This window comes from Zootermopsis nevadensis, unplaced genomic scaffold (assembly GCF_977971745.1).
Source record: "Zootermopsis nevadensis isolate Lab colony 2312 unplaced genomic scaffold, Znev_1.0 Znev_ptg000061l, whole genome shotgun sequence".
In the NCBI taxonomy this organism is placed as follows: domain Eukaryota; kingdom Metazoa; phylum Arthropoda; class Insecta; order Blattodea; family Termopsidae; genus Zootermopsis; species Zootermopsis nevadensis.
In genome coordinates this window covers 8,084,685-8,105,332 of record NW_028259192.1, presented here as the reverse complement: position 1 = coordinate 8,105,332, position 20,648 = coordinate 8,084,685, and the positions used below count along the sequence as shown (strand labels likewise).

The 20,648-nt window shown below is 38.8% G+C and overlaps 1 long non-coding RNA gene and 1 other non-coding gene across 2 annotated transcripts; one reads left to right on the top strand and one right to left on the bottom strand.

Moving 5' to 3' along the window:
- The first annotated feature begins 2,022 nt into the window (after positions 1-2,022).
- LOC147871180 (5S ribosomal RNA) lies at positions 2,023-2,141 on the top strand. Its single transcript, XR_015532761.1, has one exon. It is a non-coding gene; the product is annotated as a 5S ribosomal RNA (ribosomal RNA).
- Positions 2,142-8,223: 6,082 nt separating this feature from the next.
- On the bottom strand, positions 8,224-16,550 carry LOC147871179 (uncharacterized). Its single transcript, XR_015532539.1, has 2 exons — positions 14,602-16,550; positions 8,224-10,710 (listed from the first exon to the last, which is right to left on the bottom strand). It is a non-coding gene; the product is annotated as an uncharacterized LOC147871179 (long non-coding RNA).
- Between the last annotated feature and the right edge of the window lie 4,098 nt (positions 16,551-20,648).

The window sequence follows — 20,648 nt, the reverse complement described above, 5'->3', positions numbered from 1 at the left end:
GCAATGGCGCCAGCTGGCGTTGGGGTGGGGCTCTTCATAGCCGCAGCTTTGACGACGCGGCCACCACGGACCACGTGGTTCCACCCAGGGCCCAAGTTCACCTGTTCGAGGGAAGGATTAGCTAGCGCCGATTTGGGCGCTGGCAGGCGCGTGGAGACGCCGTTCTTTCTGCCGCGATCCCCTTTCGCACGCTGTGCAGCGGCAGCCTTGGCTTCCTTCCACTTACTGCAACCTCTGTAGTTCGCAGTGTGGTTGCACCCGCAGCTGCAGCACTTAAACTGCTGCTTGGGTGTGGCACACGACCCGGATGGGTAAGCGTCCCCGCAGGCCACGCACCTGGGTGCATAACCGCAGTTCCGCTGCGTGTGCCCGAAGCGTTGGCACCGCTTACACTGCATAGCCCCTTCGGTGCGACGTATGTTTCCACCTTGACCCGCAGACCGCAGATCTCGGTAAGGGAACTCACTTTCGCTCCGTCGGGGCCCCGAGCTACCGACACAATGAAGTGTGGCGTAAGGGGACTTGAGCGTGGGAAGAAGAAGCGCCAGTGAGCGGATCGGACAGTTCCCGGGAAGCCCGGGGAGACCTGCGCCCAAGTGCCTCCTGCATCGAGGAAGCAGGTCCCGGCTGGGAGCCGGGTCCCTTAGCTGGGGGCTTCACTGTCCCGCTTGGCGGTTTCAGCGAGGCAGGGTAAGAGGGGGGAGGTCCGCGGTACGACTTCAACTCGTTGGCTTTCCTCTTGCCAGCGTTGGCTCGAGTAGGCCCTCCGACCACGGCTGCTGCTGCTGTAGTTACTACTGCTGCTGTCCGCTGTCTCTTCTTTTCCACGGCGATGGCGTCCAGAAGCTGCTTCCGCACCTGCTGGAACAGCTCAAGGAGGTAGGCCTTCAGATAGGCCAGGTCACCTCCTTACATGCCTAACCGAGCGTTGATTGAACTATTCGTGGACAACTATCCGTGGACAACTATCTCTCAGAACCTCGAATGCAGACCCTCCTTGGGAGATACCTGTCGATATAATGAGTAAATATTCCTCATCACAATATCTCAGTATGGAATTTTGCTGTCCAGGTGGTGCGATATTCTACTTCCGAAAACAAGAGGCCAAGAACATAAGGTGTGAGACAGGACATCTCCGAGTTAAGACACAGAGCTCTTGTCCAATACTTAGACAGGTGAACATAATATATAATCAATTTTTTTTCTCTTAGTTCTAATCATATAAACACAGAAGGCAAGGGGGTTAGGCATCTGTCATTTGCTTCATGTAATTTTTAACTTTAATGTGGGATAATTTATTTGAATATAATTTTCCCTCCTAAAATTAGCACACCATTCAGGAAAGGCTTTAGGCTGCGCGTCCCGTCGTTAAGATACAAAGCGATTGTTCTTCACTTGGCGGGGTGAACATTTTACTGATTTTTTTTTTCCTTTTACAGAATGCCTAAAGTTAGTCATAGAAAGTAAACTGCACAGGCGTCTATCAGTTGTTGACTGTAGATGGCAGGCGAACACCATGTGATCTTCAGCTTCGATGGTTTATTATTCTACTGTGTCGGGCAGTGCACCAAGTGCCGTCGAATACGTACTTGTTTTATCAAGACCATATCGTGTATAGACTGAAATACTCTATTGTTTCTAGACGTTGTTTATTATTCATCGGCTACTGGGCAACTTCTGATTTACACCCACGGAAAGGGTCAACTACTATTTTCTCCTGCAGCGGTATTTAGGAAATCGTGATTTCAGATAGGAACCACTCGACCAGGTAAAATCTGTCTGCCGTATATTTCTACTTATCTCCATGGATTTTATATTGGTAATTTTGATGAAGTCGTCCGAGATGAATCTTACTGGGTTCGGCTCTGTAGTTGTTAGTGGTATCGATTCTAGAAGCTGGAAGTGTCGTTTTCTGAACAAAGTCAGCTATCCGTTCTCTTACTTTTTTGTCATTCAATCAATTGTGATTTTGAAGTAAATAAGGCATGCACTTGTTATACAAGTAGCTTAGACAAATGTAATGCTAACGGCCATACCATGCTGAAAACACCGGTTCTCGTCTGATCACCGGAGTTAAGCAGCATTGGGTGTGGTTAGTACTTGGATGGGTGACCGCTTGGTAACACCACGTGCTGTTGGCTTCATTTCTTTTTATTTCCTTTTTTTTAATAACTGCAGTCAGCATGTCGGCGTCGTTGGGACTACTCTCAATCTACCTATTTGCCGAAATAATCCCATTGGTTTTTTAAACCAATGGAATTATTTATTATTTATTATTTATTATTTATTCTAAAGAATTTATTTTTGCTGGCAATTAGTATCTCAGTAAGTGCACTGGAGCCTAGCTAGTTTGTTCCGCGATTATCGAAAACTCAATGAAACGCGTAAATGAGTGTTGGAAGATACCTGTCGAAATATCAGTAAATATTCCTCATCTCAATATCTCAATATGAAATTTTGCCGTCCAGGTGGTGCGATAGTCTACTTCCGAACACAAGAGGCCAAGAGCAAAAGGTGTGAGACAGGACATCTCCGTGTTAAGACACAGAGCTCTTGTCCAATACTTGGAGAGGTGAACATAATATATAATCAATTTTCTTCTATTAGTTCTAATCAGATAAACACAGAAGGCAAGGTGATTAGGCACCTGTCATTTGCTTCATGGAATTTTTAACTTTAGTGTGGGATTTTTAATTTGAATATAATTTTCCCTCCCAAAATTAGCACACCATTCAGGAAAGGTTTGAGACTGCGCGTCCCGTCGTTAAGATACAAAGCGATTGTTCGTCACTTGGAGGGGTGAACATTTTACTGATTTTTTTATTTCCCTTTTACAGAATGCCTAAAGTCAGTCATAGAAAGTAAACTGCACAGGCGTCTATCAGTTGACTGTAGATCGCAGATGAACACCATGTGAACTTCAGCTTTGATGTTTTATAATCCTACTGTTTCGGGCAGTGCAGCAAGTGCCGGCGAATACCTACTTGTTTTATCAAGACCATATCGTGTATAGACTGAAATACTCTATTCTATCTAGGCGTTGTTTATTATTTATCGGCTACTGGGCAACCTCCAGCCACAATGGCAATAGACTGGTGTGATATTACATTCATCTTATCATGACAGCCTTGGTCCCAAAGCTTACTGGAGGCTACTTGTGAGTGCGGAGCTTTGTTCATAGGTGAGATTAGTCACGTAATAGAATAATGATGAAAGGATTAGCACAAGACCTCAAGCTCTGCTGTGCTTTGTTGTCAAAACACTTGGTCAGACAGGGCAACCAGATACAGTTCGACTACACAATGGTAGGAAGCTACTTTATAAGCCTAGCGTCTTCAAACCAAATACTTCAGGAACACAGGATACCACAGAGGGCCAGTAACAGATGCACAAACTCTATAGTTTAAGCCACCCATCTATCCTTACAGCATCCATCCTGAGTACCATCTGATCATGTGGGGTGTCACCACCACATCACTTTTGGGTTATCTTTAATGGCTGCTTTTTTGATGTTCTTATGTTCTGACATGAGGAAGGAACAATATGGCCCTGTCCATACGTGGCTCGCTGTCTTGTCACGTTTTTTGAGTAATGGACTCTAGGATTTCAGAATTCTGATGTAATGGATATGGCAGTGATTTTCAGACTGATCTTTGCGGACTTTGCTGTAAAGACTGTAATATAAGCCAGTCATTGTGTGGAATAGTTTTGGGGTTAGTGTGTTACCTGTATAAGATCTGAAGTTCTCATTGCAACTTATTGCAGCGAAGTCTTGCTCAGGAGAATAGAGTTGTGATTACAACTCACGTGGCTGATCATGTAAGAAGACATCATTGAGTGGGACACCTACTTTTATGTATATCATCAAAGTATTGATTGTGTGTGATATACTGGGTTATCAGTGATGTGCTATGGCTATGTCTTTCTACATTTCACCGATAATGAGAGAACTCATTCAATGCACTCCCAAAGCTTTTAGGATTGCGTCTGCTGGGCTATGACATCTGTAACTCTGTGGAAGAGCCATCTATGAAACAGTATATTCCATATTGGAATACTGAGACAGGTACAGTCACCTGTCATACCAGTAGATATTAGTGAGAAAAATTACTGCAGTTTTTCTGAAGTCTTCGCCTAGCAAGGCATGCAAACTACGCTCATTAGTCTGTTAAAATGCAGTGCAGGAAATTAATAATACCACCTTATTTGATCATTGTAGGAATGCTGTTGAGTAGAAATTCTGATCAGAAAACTTTGCTGTGCACTGTATGTGTGAGGGACACAGTGAAGTTATGTGATAAGAGTGATGTTGGAGTGTGTTTGAACTGTTCTGCAGTTTGTTTCTTAAAGAGAAGAATGGTCTTATTGTTGATACAAGTAAGACTGTTTCTGTTTGCAGATAAGGAATGCCCAATGTATAACCAGGCATCAAGTTCTGACCAAGCAGGTGATTCATTGGATCCATTGATTCTTGACCAACAAATGAGAGAGGATGGTCTTGCTACGAAGAGGAGTGCTCTTAGTATTCCACAGCAGATAAGATTCTCTAGAGATCAGGTAAGATACGTAATTAAAATGTTTTGTTTATAGCTTCTGCCAAGTTTTGTAAATGTTTAGCACATTTGGAATTAGGGTGCAGTATGAAACCCAAAGTCATTAGATTCAGAAACTCAACATCTCGGTGCTATAAAGTACACTGGAGGAATGTAAGCCGAGATGATCGTGACAGACGCTTATTCCGGGATGAGAGCGTCAGTTCATGTGTAATAAATAATTCTGATGCATCCAAATTATGATTGTGTTGACATGACTTTTTATTATGGTCTGTGACTAAAGTAAAGATGTAGCAAGTGCCTGTACTATTTGTTTGTAGGACCTTATAAATTTCATTATCAAACTTTCAGTGAATGTTTTATTAAATTATTTTATCTCTGTTTATTAGGAACGTTGTGAAACTCTTGAAGAAGAACAAGAACAAATCCAAGAAGAGGAAAATGAGGAAGTCTAGACATTAAAGGAATCTGAAACATGAAAGATTTCAGGTTTTCAACGCATTGACTCTGACGATGGCTGTCTTCTGTGTTGTTACGCCGTGTAGCGTGGTAAAAGTTTAGTGATGTTTCAGAGGCCCTGATGTTGTAGGCATAGAGGACCTCTGAAATGCTACGATATTACATGGCACATCAACCATCATCAGGACCCTGGTGATGGAGGCTGCAAGAACTTCTAAAACATCAGTAAACTTCTACCAGACTACACCGTGCAACAACCAAGAAGACATTCATCTTCAAGCTGGAACATGATAGGAAATCATGGAATGAAGATAGTGATGTGTCTTTCCAATTCATGTGCTGCTGAGAAGTAAATACAACACATGTAGTCTGTATGATGTCATGTGATTAATGCTTCATAGATACGTTTCTATAATGAACTAAGCACCGCTAGTGTCATATTTCCTTGTCAAATTTGCATTTAAAATCCAACATTATACTTTTGAATGGGGAATTCAAAACCAGTTTGGGATTCACAGACTCTTGCACAAAGTTTGTGTTAATTGTGGTTTTATAGTTGCTGTGATTTTTGTAACTTATCGGCTTGTGATATGGAGATGCTGTGAATGTCATCATTACTGATTGCTCTGTCATTGATTATTTTGTATTAGTGGGGCCTGTGTTATCACTAAAAGACAAAGAAACCTCCTTGATGGGAGGAGGCCATGGCCTGAATTTGAGCTTTAATGCCATTGGATGGATGGATATGTTATCGTTATAACAGCGTTGTATATATACATATAATGTGTCTTTGAGTGATTTGGTCGTAAATCTAATGGAAGGAAGATTGACTCTGTGTGAATGGATTTTATTTCATTGTCAAAAGCTATCAGAGGTCTCACAGCGTTATACAGTTAGCAGATTCAATAAGAACAGAATGGCCTCAGGGATAGTCTACTTTCTGTATTACACTAACATCCATAAGATGTATGCCTGTCATGAAGTACACTATGCACCGTACTCAGTCCTCTTCCTTTCCTGATATATGTCAATGAGCTACAAATAATCATTTATCAGTCTATTGCTACACTTCTTGCTCATTACACTAGTACAGTAAAACCTCTCTAAGTTGGACACTTGCGGTTCCACGAAAATGTGTCCAAATTACAGAGGTGTCCATGATAGAGGAAAAGAGAGAAATCAGATTGTGGTCTAATGACAGTATAATCTATTTACTTACTCCACTAACTACAGTAGGTTTACATGAATTCAAACTTAATGACAATAATATCAATAATAATATTCTGAAGCCCACTCCCATGCATTGCGCATTACACCCCAGCCTCAATAACATTTTCTAAAGTTAATTTCACCAATTTTCGCTTCCCCATTGGAAGAAGAAAAATTCCATTTCTGTTAACAGTCTGAACTCAAATGCAAGCACAGAACTGATGGTGTTAAAACTGTGTCTTCTGCAATGCTGTAGTCCAGTTAAGGTTTCAGCGAAAGAATAGTTAAACATTTGTAATTCATTCCAATGATGGCTTCAATGTCCATAAGTTAATCCTCCAGAGAGGAGGCATTCATTAGTATGAAACTCAAAATAACAAAATATGTAACTGAAATAGTTTCCCTGAAAAGCATCGAAGCTAATTGCATGAACCTGTCCAACTTAAAATAAAAGGGGTGTTCAAGATATAGGGTATTGCGGACATGTAAAATTATAGGATATCTACCGGTCCAATTAAAAGTGTCAAATATAAAGAGGTGTCCAACTTGAGAGGTTTTACTGTATTACCGTTTACCATCCTGACAGTATCTACTTTCAGCATTCCATGTCTTTGTGGCAATAAAAGAAATCAGTGACTACAAACAACTGAATATTTTGGTTTGCAAATTTTTAATAATTTGAACTGGAGAAAGCACATTGCAACAACGTTCAGATTTGAAGGCGGATACATGAAAATGAGTTTACTTTGCCAACAACCATCCCATCATATCCTTTGGAGTTTTCTTCTGGGGAAATTCAAAATCTTTAGAATAAATGTAGGTTTTAGAAGAAGAGTATCTTGCAAAGAAGAATTTTATGTACTCCCTATTCAAGTAAATTCCTACTCTCACTGCTGTCCTTTGTTGTGGACAACATGGAGAAGTTCCAAATAAATTATGATATACACAGGCATAAGTATGATCTCCATCAGCCTAATGCTGTGCTCAGTTGTCAGGACGGTACTATTCAGGGTTGAAATCCCTAAGTACTCTTCCATATAGCATTACAAGTTTAAGTTATGATATGAAAGTATTTCAGCCAGCAATGAATGTTCAATTTATCTTTCCATTGCACCTATTCTGTACAATTTAGTTCAACTGAAGATTATTACATATTGTAACTATTAATGCAGATTGTTGTAATAAGTAAGCACAAGTGTTTTCATATTCACTGTCCGATGTGTTCATCTTCATACTATGACATACTTGAACTGTGAATAAGCTATAAAATGTAAATAAATGCTCTTTTTAAAATCTTCAGTTTCTGAGCGCATAATTACCTACCTAGAGCTACTGACAAAAAACTGCAACAAAGAAACTTGGCATAGTCGGTCTCCAGGTTCTTCCAGGTACCGAGCAAGAGTGCTAACCACCTGGCTCCGAAATTCTGCATGGTGCCAAGCTGGTGGAGCACAACTACCTTGGCCTGTTTCTTATTTAATGTAGCATTAGAGAAAGTTGTAAGAGAAGCAGGACTGCAAGTCAGAGGTAATATATTCTATAAATCGGTACAACAACTGGGATATGCTGATGACTTGGATATTGTTGGCAGAACACTACCTGCTTTGAAGGATGCATTTCTGGCATTAGAAGGAGCTGGCAGGAAGATGTGTTTGAAGATCAATGAATCCAAAACAAAGTATGTGGCTAATGGGAAGGCCATCCTCAATTACAACTGGAAGTTATAATTTTGAGAACGCATGATAACAATTGTTCTGAAGAGATTAGAATGCGGCTTATGATGGTCAACAGGACATCGTTTGGGCTGTAAACACTTTTGCGTTCAAGGTTACTATCTCAGCCAACAAAATTGCAGATCTACAAAACACTGAAAGGCCTGTCTTAAAATATGCACCTGAGACATGGACCTTAACAAAACAAAATTGATAGGCAGTGTCGTACACTGCCGCAGTTACTTTCGTGAAAACGTAAATCGTGTATAGTATTTTGAAATTAAACAAAATTTTTGTTTTGAATCGTTTAATTCATTTGCAACTTACATTTATTGAATATTGGTAGTGGTATGAGAAGTAGGATACATATGGCTATAAAATTATTTAAATACCTCTTGCAAATGTCAAATTTATACAAGTTTTCCTTTGCGTGGTTGGTTTGTTCATATCATTCACTAGTTCAAGTTTAAAGAATTTCTGAAGGTATGCACGTAAGAGTTCTAAATTTTTTTCACTAGTGTTGAAATCGCCCATCAATACGAGCGGCATGTCACTATTATATTCTAATTCGAATGCCTTTGCGTATTCACTGTATTGTATCAATTGGCTTATGATGAGCAGCTTGATGTCAATTTCTCCAATATGCGACCTTACACGCAACACTGCCTCGAAATGTGGCAAGAGTTTGATTTCAACTGGGATACACGACGATTCTAAGTTGACTCAGGAGATGTACACTGCTACGCCACCACCTCGCCCCTCGTTTCTTTCACATTTGGATACAATGCGAAAGAAGTCTGCCATGTCGATAGAGACTGGGTCTCGTATCCAAGTCTCAGTGAGAACGATATCAGTTAATAATTAATAGTTTAACTTAGGGACATTGTAAATACAATCATTTTATAAATTATTATTTCTTAATTGGTACCCAGGCTCGTCAGATGCCGCCTGAGTTGTCCGAGAGCGCTTACGTTGCCTATATTCGCGGCAGTGCTGCGCATTGGTTTTGGGTCCGGGTCCGGTGTTTTCCGTGTCATTCTCTTTGGAATTTTGTGCTCTACGCATTCTTGCCAAATTTTTGTAATTCTGGTTTTACTTTGCCCTCACATTTTGCCTTACATTTTAAGAAAATCGGGAAATTTTCAAACGTTTTCAAATTCACAGCCTCGTATCTCTTTGAGTTTTTGAGATACACACTTGGAGGCCTGGATAAGTTGTAACATATACACACCTCTTCAAAAGAACACTTGGTTCACTCGGATCGGATAATTAGTCTCTGAGATATAATACCGTTTACAGACTTAGAAGATGGCGGAGAATAGGTCGGAATGGACGAAACTCGTTAGGGATGCCAAAACCACTCAAAATGGCTGCAGTGTCACGGAGTAGTAGTAATTAAACACATATAAAAAGTCTTGTAAAAATTTATCTTAACTTCGAATTATACATCTGGTTAATGTGTAACGCATGGACAACGGTCGGCTTTATTTAGGTTATGTTTGGTACTAATTTTGTTCCAAAAGTTGCAATCAACTCGACTTATAATTTAAATTGTAGGTCTCCGGTCCTAAAAGAAACGGTCTTTAGTGTCGGATATTGTCTACTATCAACATGTTCTCGGTTTCGTTTAAAATTTACAATGTCACACGTTCATAATTGTAAATCTCATTTTTGGCGTTTTCAGACCGCAAGAAGCACAAATCTAGAATTTTGTTTACACGTGTCCTGCTCTTTCTTTGGACGTCGAAAGTTTTCCTAGCAGCTTAGATATGTGTGAAAGCAGAAAACGAGTAGATAGTTAAGAAAAGATTTTGGCTGTGATGGTTGTTTGTAACACCATATCATGTAAATAAACAGTAACATGAATAGAACCCGCTTTTGGTACCGTGTAGCATCACGAACATCATGTAAATTTGGAAATGAGTGTATAAATGTCAGAACACACTTGTTAAGTTTTGTGCTCCAGAATGCGAAATACACTGTCGCAGCAATCAAAAGTATTAGTGTTAGTTTTACATCTGTCTTCTCATTAGTGGATGTGGTTACACTGAAGCAGACATTTTGGGGTTTTGAGAGACCCAAGTCTTTCGTAACTCGAGACGTAAGCCACGAGGGTGGCGCGTGAAGGCTTTGTCCACCAGAGAATGTGAACGATGATTTCATCGCCTCAAATTCTCACGGGCTTTAAACAAACTCAGCGTAGGTGATGATGAAATCGAGAAATGTCAAGGTCAGGCGAGTGTGAAGTCGATTATATTCTGGTATGTTGCTCTGTGATGGACGATTGCTGACGTTTCAGGCGATGTCATGATGATGGAGCTAGCAGGAATATCTGAAACGTCGGTGAACGTCTGTCAGACTGCACTGCACAACATCCGAGAAGACAGCTAACTACCTATTGATATTTGACTATTGGTTTATTGGTTGGAGACTGATCGTCTCAGTTGAGGTCTTCCTCAGTTGCTGCTTCAGATGCTGGAGTAATATTTAACGAACCTTTATCAACTGCAGTGCACCGATGAAGAATATGGATGTGTTGATGCAGGGTGACATGCAATAGAAATGGCTGTTAAGAAAATGGTCGTAGCCTATTTTAAGGCATTTCCTCATAACATGAATAGCTAATCTAGGGGCTTATTTGCGTACAGCCGTGGTGACTAAATAGGGCACAGTGTGTTTGTAAGTTTTTCCGTGTTTCCATGGTCTTCTTCAGCTGTTGGCTTCCTGATCTGGTCCATGGCAGGGGTTTCGCTGGAGCTTCCTCGATGAACGGCTGCCTGAAAAGAGTAGAATTTTGCCCAAACAGGACTTTACTTTGTTTAAATACGTGTAATTAGTAGGGTATGTGCAGGATCAGTCCCCTAGTAGGGCCCGCGGTCGCTTGTGTCTGTCAGAAATGGGGTCATATTGACCTAATTGCCTGTTGGTTCGTAGTTGTTAGTAGTTTTATATTTCAGCGCTGTTGATTAACGCGTTTGCTACCGGGTGTCTCCAAATTAAGCTGCTAATTTGTCTGGTTACAGTAGATAATAATTTTCCTATTTATTCATAGTCTATTAAACGACGCATTTTCAGTAGCTCAGAGTAGTACAAGAAAATTCAATCCGTTGTTGAATTCTTTTACGTAAATTAGTAAAGGAGTGCAATACGGTTCATTTAGGATATAATACTGCATGCACAAGAAATAAAAAAAAAACCTTATGGCATGCTCAGCCGAAATTGTTGCACGTGTTTTTATAACTGAATACAGACACGATCATGTCGTTGTATAGACTGCTCTTTTGCCAGCACGGGGCATCTGGACATAACGTGATCTGTCGTCTCATCAAATTGCTGACATAAATTGCATTTGCTGTCTGTATCTGTTTTCAGAATTTTTGTTGCGTAATATTTTGTGTTTAGTGCCTGGTCTTGTGCTGCTATAATCTGACTTTCAGTTTCCCCTTTCAGATCTCCTCTTGTTAGCTACAGAAACGTGTCTTCTTTGCTTATAAGTTGTCTGTCCAAACTTAGGAGACGGTCCATGCATTATTTGTTCTCCCATTGTTTTCTCTACCCTAACAACATAACCAAACCGAACCTAACCCAACCTAAAGCGACCTAACCAAACATAAACTAATGTAAATTTACAAAACTGTCCCTTCAGTCATTTAGGACTTTTGGGCTATATAGGACCTGTTGACAAGTTAGGCGCTTTGGACAATTTAGGCCCATTGGGTCTTTCAGAGCCTTTCGGCCACAGCCCATTCTGGACTTGGAATCAAACAGCCCAACCTATCGATCCACCAACCTCCTTCAAACGAACCTAACCTAACCAAACTTAACAACCTAACCTAATGTAAATTTGGAAATTTGTGACCTACTCGCAGTAACCGTTAAACAAAATTTTTTCGAGTTCAATAACACTTGGTGGCACCAACATGAAGGTCACCTATGGGCTCCCCTATTTCTAGTATTTTGTCTGAGATCTTTTTACAAGAAATTGAAAAGAAGATTTACCCAAACATAATAAAACAATGATATATAAAATATATCGCTGTAAACGTAGATGATATAATAATTGTTTTTGACGAATCCTTCTCCACTGCCGAAAACATCCTAGATGACCATAACAACATGCACCACAAGTTAAAATACAACCTAGAAACAGAAAATAATTATAAAATTAACTTTTTAGACCCATTCACAGACACCTGACAGAATTCCAATTGGGCATCTACAAGAAACCCACCCACATTCTCAGACATATTAATCCACAAAACATCTAATCATCCCAACTCTTACAAACAAGCTGCATTCAATTTCCTTGTAAACAGATTGCACTAAATACCAGTCTCCAAAGAAGAATTTGATAAAGAAACCATACTCATCCAAGAAATAGGTCACAACAACTGTTACAATTATAATGACATCACAAGATCGTATAACTTAATAAAAGCACCTAAACCCAATGTCAATGTAGCCCAACCCACTAAAAAATTATGGTGGAGCTTTACATTTTTTAATAGTAGCATTAGAACACTCACTAAGATATTCAAAAACACAGACATAAAAGTAGCATACAAAGTTAACAATACCATAAAATTCAAATGCAGTTCAAGAAAACAAGATAACAAATACAATAATAGTGGTGTGTGCCGATGAGTAGCCATCACCTTGATGATGGAGGCAGCAAAGACATCTGAAACTCTGGTAAACGTCTACCAGATTACAAGGTGCTACAATCCAGAAGACAGCCATCTCCGTACTCACCACTGTGAGAGAACCTCACATCCTACAAGGTGGTAATGCTTTCTAAGCTGCCACTTTGTCCCCGCAGATTGAGATAGTACGTGTCTGTAGACTCTCTCCATCGTCAGTTGAGAGGTGGTAGTACTTTTGTGTATATGAAAGGCCTTGCCATTCAGCCCTAAAGGTGAAGACTATTTTTCTCTACTGATTCTTGTAAGAACATAAGAAAGCTTTGCCACTTGGGGCTTGAAAATGGTGACAGTATGATTCTCTGATTTTACAGAAGACTTGAGACAGCACAAAACTCAGAACATCACAGTCATATAGAGCAGAGATCAAATTTTGAATTGGTTTTCGTAGAATGTTTGTTCTCTGTAATATGGTTTAACCTAAGTACTTTTTGGGGTAATCTTGGGAAGCCAATTGTTAAAAATTTTGTTCTTATGTATATCAGTATCTTTCTTTCAAAGATATAAAAGTCAAAGATATAAAGAGCATATAACAGCAATTAAACACAATAAAGACTATTCAGCAAATGCAAAGCATATATTAAACACGGGACATGCATACAACAAAATAGAACAAACAATGGACATTATAAAAATAGTACAAAACAAACGACACAGAGACACAATAGAGAAATATCATATACAAAGAACACATAAACAAAACATAGCATTAAACGACAGCAACATCTACGCAAACAATCCAATATTTAATATTCTACAGTCCATCGACCCAACCACCTGAACAACTTTCACTCAATATATATAGCCACACACAACACACACAGCTCAGTTGCAATCTACAGCCCCATAATATCGGACGTACAACGCATCACTTACAACCCGGTATGTTTACTACCATCTACTACTATATTATGATCCTTCTACATTGTATTACGTTATATTACGGTAATAACCCTTTAAATTTTAAATTTGTAAATTTATATTTCCTATGTCAATTCCAAAAATCATGATTTGAAAATTAATTTTACAGATATAAACATTCAAGCATTAAAAGGAAGAAATCAAAACAGTCAAACGTATCAATATACGCGGAGCAGGATGTACAACAGCTTTTAAAACAGTTTTTAAATTGATTGACCTGATGATGGTGTAATACACCGAAACATGTCGTCAAATGTGAAATGTATCAAGATCTAATTCTAAAAAATGTTGTAATTTTATGTAATTTTAAGTAAATTTTAACAACATTTTAAGTTTGTGTATGGACGGTGAATGAATTATTATATAAATTTACATATGTTTCAGACGTTCTTACTGGCTCCACTGCCAAGGCAATTATGATCATCCTGATGATGAAGGTAACAAGCACCTCTGGAACGTCTATCCGTGTCTACCAGACTGCAAGTTATAACAACCTACTTGTAGATACACATATTGACCACTTCTGCTCTGGGCTCTACACAGCCTGCAATATTGTATTTTCGCTGTCCCTGGTAGTGAAATAGAGGACCAAGTTCATCACACTCTCATATAATTTTTGTATGCATTTCATATTTCCAACACATATAAATTGTTCAATGTAAAACTTATACATTTAACTCTGTTCCTACATCCCCTTAAATTCTAAATTTAGAAAAGAGGTGAAATTTAATCTTCACACACACATACCCACACACGCTTAAGCAACCAAATAATAAACAACAATTACCTTGCTTCTTTCTGTGAAAACATTAATTTTAGTTAATTTTAGTATTGATGAGTATTTTATTGCCGGTTTGCGTAAGCATATGTGGGATTGCAGTCTCAGTATAGCAAGATTTCATACAGGCACAGTCACTGTTTCAATTAATTTACAACACACTACTGAAATATGAATTTTTGTGGGCTTGAAACATGGTGTTTGATTGAAACTGGCAGGTTTGCTCTTCAGAAATTGATAGTCACTCAGACAGTCATGAAATTTCTTACCATTTACTGATCACGAACATCCACCACAATTAATCAAATCCTGAGCTGGAAGTGTCCCATCCATCCGTACCAATATGTTTTCTGCTTCGCAATGCGCACTTCACGTGTCCACTCAACTTTTTTAATAACATGAATTACACAAAATATTAATCTGTTCATGGATTTTCTTGGCCCAGGACAGAGTCCGGTGGAGGGCTTTGGTTAATTCGGTGATGAACCTTCGGGTTCGGTAAGCCACTGGTATTCAACCTGGGGTATTGTTGTGTTCTACAACAATGCCGAGTAAACAAATACGAACTCCTGCGTGCATTGTTATGTTACCTAAGAAACAGTTTAGTTATCTGTTTATTGGCATTGTTGTATTTGTTTACTGCCGTTGACAATCGGCTTTAGGGTCATTGACTGTATGTGCAGACCTCTGTAACTGATTTAATTTGACGTGAATAAATCAGGGTTAACAATCAAGGTCGAAATACCGCCCCACGTTACAATATTACCGGCTACAAAACTTAATATGCTAAAGAATAAACACTACATTTGCTAAGTTCAAATATTTAGAAGCAGTAACAAATAATCAAAATTGTATTCATGAATAAATTAGGGACAGATTGTATTCTGAGAACGTCTGCTACCACGAAGTCCAGAATCTTTGTGCTCCCATAATATGTGTATAAAATTAAGGATGATCTACACAAAACTACAGTTCTACTAATTGCTGTGATTGCTATGATAAAATAGCAGTGTTTTTTTTAATATAGTAATGACAGTAGAGATTCATTAAAAGAAAGGAATTTCTTGAGCAGACAAGTATCCATTTATCGAGGAAGACCATAATATGATGTGCACTTTCATGATCTTACTAATGGTGTGATTTGTGCTGTTGCAGTTATATTGTTGTTACAAGGCCCAGCACCTTCGATCATTGCCTACAAAGACAAAGTACTGGCATGGCTGATAAATTTTATGGAGCAATTATGCACTGCACGTCTACCCAGCTGCATCTGCTCCACTAAAGTAGTCTGGTTCCTGTTCATGATGTTTATGATTTTATGTGTTTTCAAGGTAGGTACAATGTCCCTCTATCTGACTGAACATGTCAGAATAAAGTCCTGGGATGTATATATGGTGTAAGTGGCAAGTAGAGAAAATTACATAATGAGCTACTTGACAGTTTGTAAACTTTTAGATTAGCCCAATCAAGTGGAGCATTTAGTTGCCACGAAGGAAAGAAAGAAGGGCTATGCAGTTTTCTTTAGATGATAATGGAAGTGAGAACTTTGTAAATACATATGTGTGGATGTAGGTTAACACAGAAGTAAAAATTAGGGACAATATAAACATGTGAAGTGGAGTAATCTCACTCCTCAAGACTCAGTGATGCGTCTTGGTCATCATGATAAATCTGGGGAGCTCTTGATTGGCTATGTAAGTGTCAAGAGTGAATTTCATAGTGTCAGCTAACTGACATTTTTAGAGGTGCTTGCTACATCTGTCATCAGGGAAAAGGATCAAAACTGATGTGTCAATTAACGTCTACCACATTTTATGGCTTAACGTCCTAGAAGACAGTCATATTCATACTGGTTGCTGTGAGAACCTAAAATCTCACCAATGTCAGGGGTGACTATGCACCAGATATTTAAGCAGTTTCTTAGAGATTAGACAAGCACTAATCTAATCAGAGGGTGATAATCTTTGTATCAAAATAAATTGCACATATGTTTTGACAAGGAATATTCATTTTGGTACCACTGATCCAAAATAAGATATGCATTTATAGGTAGTGTATTTTTTGAGGGCTGGTGTACACACATGATCAACTCATTATTAAAACAGAACAGAATAAATGCTTCAAATACAAATATGTATGTTTGTGTACATATAAATAGGACTAATCAACAAATCAACTAATTGCAATTTGTTGGTTGCTTCTGTTTATCGCTATCTGAATGTCTTGTCCCTCTATTTCATTTAGGCTGTTTTGACACATTTTAAAAGTCACGAGTTGCCAACATTACTGAATCAGCACTCAACTTTACAGGTCTGTTGTGACGAAATGTTATAGTAAAGTTTTTGGCACCCCTGTTTCATATTGAGGAAGTTCTGTACTGAAATCTCTGCCTGCATATTTTTGTTTTGCCAAATTCATTGAAGACCTTTCCATAAATAACAGATTACTGTGACAAACAAGTGTAAATGTTATTTTATCTTGGTGGCAGATCATTATACCAGAGATGAAAGCGATGTACCATGTGATTGTCGCGGACATAAATGAATTTCTTGAGACAGTGAGATGGAGGCTCCCTAAAGAAGATGCAGTGGATATGGGGTTGGTAAGTGTGGAGCTCTTTGCTATCATCATTTGTCAGGGTGTATGGAATAAATACTAAGTTTGATATTTATTCCATACACCCTGACAAATGATGATAGCAAAGAGCTCCACACTTACCAACCCCATATCCACTGCATCTTCTTTAGGGAGCCTCCATCTCACTGTCTCAAGAAATTCATTTATGTCCGCGACAATCACATGGTACATCGCTTTCATCTCTGGTATAATGATCTGCCACCAAGATAAAATAACATTTACACTTGTTTGTCACAGTAATCTGTTATTTATGGAAAAAGGTCTTCAATGAATTTGGCAAAACAAAAATATGCAGGCAGAGATTTCAGCACAGAACTTCCTCAATATGAAACAGGGGTGCCAAAAACTTTACTATAACATTTCGTCACAACAGACCTGTAAAGTTGAGTGCTGATTCAGTAATGTTGGCAACTCGTGACTTTTAAAATGTGTCAAAACAGCCTAAATGAAATAGAGGGACAAGACATTCAGATAGCGATAAACAGAAGCAACCAACAAATTGCAATTAGTTGATTTGTTGATTAGTCCTATTTATATGTACACAAACATACATATTTGTATTTGAAGCATTTATTCTGTTCTGTTTTAATAATGAGTTGATCATGTGTGTACACCAGCCCTCAAAAAATACACTACCTATAAATGCATATCTTATTTTGGATCAGTGGTACCAAAATGAATATTCCTTGTCAAAACATATGTGCAATTTATTTTGATACAAAGATTATCACCCTCTGATTAGATTAGTGCTTGTCTAATCTCTAAGAAACTGCTTAAATATCTGGTGCATAGTCACCCCTGACATTGGTGAGATTTTAGGTTCTCACAGCAACCAGTATGAATATGACTGTTTTCTAGGACGTTAAGCCATAAAATTTGGTAGACGTTAATTGACACATCAGTTTTGATCCTTTTCCCTGATGACAGATGTAGCAAGCACCTCTAAAAATGTCAGTTAGCTGACACTATGAAATTCACTCTTGACACTTACATAGCCAATCAAGAGCTCCCCAGATTTATCATGATGACCAAGACGCATCACTGAATCTTGAGGAGTGAGATTACTCCACTTCACATGTTTATATTGTCCCTAATTTTTACTTCTGTGTTAACCTACATCCACACATATGTATTTACAAAGTTCTCACTTCAATTATCATCTAAAGAAAACTGCATAGCCCTTCTTTCTTTCCTTCGTGGCAACTAAATGCTCCACTTGATTGGGCTAATCTAAAAGTTTACAAACTGTCAAGTAGCTCATTATGTAATTTTCTCTACTTGCCACTTACACCATATATACATCCCAGGACTTTATTCTGACATGTTCAGTCAGATAGAGGGACATTGTACCTACCTTGAAAACACATAAAATCATAAACATCATGAACAGGAACCAGACTACTTTAGTGGAGCAGATGCAGCTGGGTAGACGTGCAGTGCATAATTGCTCCATAAAATTTATCAGCCATGCCAGTACTTTGTCTTTGTAGGCAATGATCGAAGGTGCTGGGCCTTGTAACAACAATATAACTGCAACAGCACAAATCACACCATTAGTAAGATCATGAAAGTGCACATCATATTATGGTCTTCCTCGATAAATGGATACTTGTCTGCTCAAGAAATTCCTTTCTTTTAATGAATCTCTACTGTCATTACTATATTAAAAAAAACACTGCTATTTTATCATAGCAATCACAGCAATTAGTAGAACTGTAGTTTTGTGTAGATCATCCTTAATTTTATACACATATTATGGGAGCACAAAGATTCTGGACTTCGTGGTAGCAGACGTTCTCAGAATACAATCTGTCCCTAATTTATTCATGAATACAATTTTGATTATTTGTTACTGCTTCTAAATATTTGAACTTAGCAAATGTAGTGTTTATTCTTTAGCATATTAAGTTTTGTAGCCGGTAATATTGTAACGTGGGGCGGTATTTCGACCTTGATTGTTAACCCTGATTTATTCACGTCAAATTAAATCAGTTACAGAGGTCTGCACATGCAGTCAACTCTCTGCCACAACAACAGTCTTCGAGTATCTGTTCCCTGTACACACACACACACACACACACACACACACACACACACACACACACACATACTCTCGCACTGTCCTTCGAGTCTATCTGGTCCCTCGAGCTCGGCGCTCTTCACACTCTTCGCTTATACATCGGCCCGTAGCACCCCACTGGACACACGCTGGCTCCTCGGCCGCCACGGTCCACGTACCCAGTGCTTGCTCACGCAGCCGACCAGCTTTACCTCAGCGCCACACCAGACCTCTCATTGGCTCCACTCACTTGACTCTACCACACACTTCTCTTACGCCCGATTCACAGCTCTGTTCTTTCCACACTCATCGCTTATCGCTTGCCACCAATATCCACAACAGCATATCGCTTGCAACTAACTTCTACAACAATGTCATTAAACAGACACAACAATTATAAACGAATACAACAATGCCAAACGCAACAATGTCTATAAACAAACTTAACAATTATAAACGAACACAACAATTCCAAACGCAACAATGTCAACAAACAGACAACCAAACTGTTTATTGACACTGTTATGCCGCTCTCACGGCAACACGTCACAATATCATGGCAGTCTAGCCTAAACGTCTGAAATTAGGGCTCCGAAGCATAGTTTCTAATACCTCCAGACAAAAAAGATGTTAATGACTTCAACATACGTTTCTAGTCTACTATAAAATTTGTGATTTTCCTCGTCGTCAAAAAATGACGTCATCAACAATGTCACCTTATATTTATTTATACTCGGCATTGTTATGGAACACAACAATGCCGAGTAAACAAATTACTTGAGTAAGACACTAAACCAACCCCCCCGATGGGGGGGTTGCGTTTTAAACACTTGACCAGCCCCCCTTCGGGGGGTTGGTCAAGTGTTTTAACCCCCAATAAAACACTTGACCAAATGTTTTAACCCCCAATTCGGGGCGGGGGGGTAGTTTTTTACACAAGATTTTAAAACGCAACCAACTACCCAGAATACGTTGGTCAAGTGTTTTAACTCCCCATTCGGGGGTGTTGGTTTAGTTTCTTACTCAAGATTTTAAAACGCAACCAACCCCCACCCCCGAAGGGGGGTTGGTCAAATGTTCTATCCCCCTGTTCGTGGGGGGTTGGTTTAGTTTCTTACACAAGAAAGGAGCGCTCTGCTGTAGTAACTTATACATTTGTAATATTCAAAGACATTTCTACCTAATGTTATATCACAAATCAGAATTGGATCTCTTTTAATTCATTCTTAGGAACTAAATTCCGAAAACACTTTTTTAAGAAACACTGGCTTGTTAGTAGACAGTTGCAATTGCGATATTTATCACGGTATTCTCATTATATAATTATATCCTAATAAACGTTTTTACATCCATGTTAAACACAAGCAACTTAAAAGAAATTTAAACATCCAATATTCCACATACTAATGTCTATTTCCTCCATTGCTGACCAAAAATAATGTAATGTAACATGCAGTAATGTAACTCAACAATGCCGAGTAAACAGATGACGTTTCCTAGGTAACATAATGTGACGTGTGTGTAGTTGTTTATTTATTACGTTATTTATTTACTCGGCATTATTGTGTTGGTATACGAACACAACAAAGCAGAGTAAACAAATAACGTGTCATTGTTTGA